Source organism: Sinocyclocheilus rhinocerous, unplaced genomic scaffold (assembly GCF_001515625.1).
Source record: "Sinocyclocheilus rhinocerous isolate Xijiao unplaced genomic scaffold, SAMN03320098_v1.1 scaffold613, whole genome shotgun sequence".
Taxonomy (NCBI): domain Eukaryota; kingdom Metazoa; phylum Chordata; class Actinopteri; order Cypriniformes; family Cyprinidae; genus Sinocyclocheilus; species Sinocyclocheilus rhinocerous.
In genome coordinates, this window is record NW_015626869.1 from 77817 (window position 1) to 78207 (window position 391).

Here is a 391-nt window from a genome sequence, read left to right on the forward strand (position 1 = left end):
TATGTTGCCAAAACCCGCATAACCTGTAGCAACAATCATGTTGCCTTTAACTGATGACCTAATGAGTATGTTGTCAATACCTTAAAAGCTTAAGCAACATGTTCTCAATAACACCAGATAGACTTAAGAAAAACATGTTTCCGATTCAACTAGCTTTAAGAACAAGCATATTACGAATAACGACCGGATTGCTCTGGAACAAGCATGTTCCCAACAATGACCATGTAGCTTAAGAGCAAGCATATACCCAATACAACTACAGCTTTTAGAACAAGCATTTTCCAATAACAACCAGATAGCTCTGGGACAAGCGTGTTCCCGACAATACAATTATAACTTGAGAACAAGCATGTTCCCAATAACAACCAAGCTTAAGAACAAGCATGTTTCC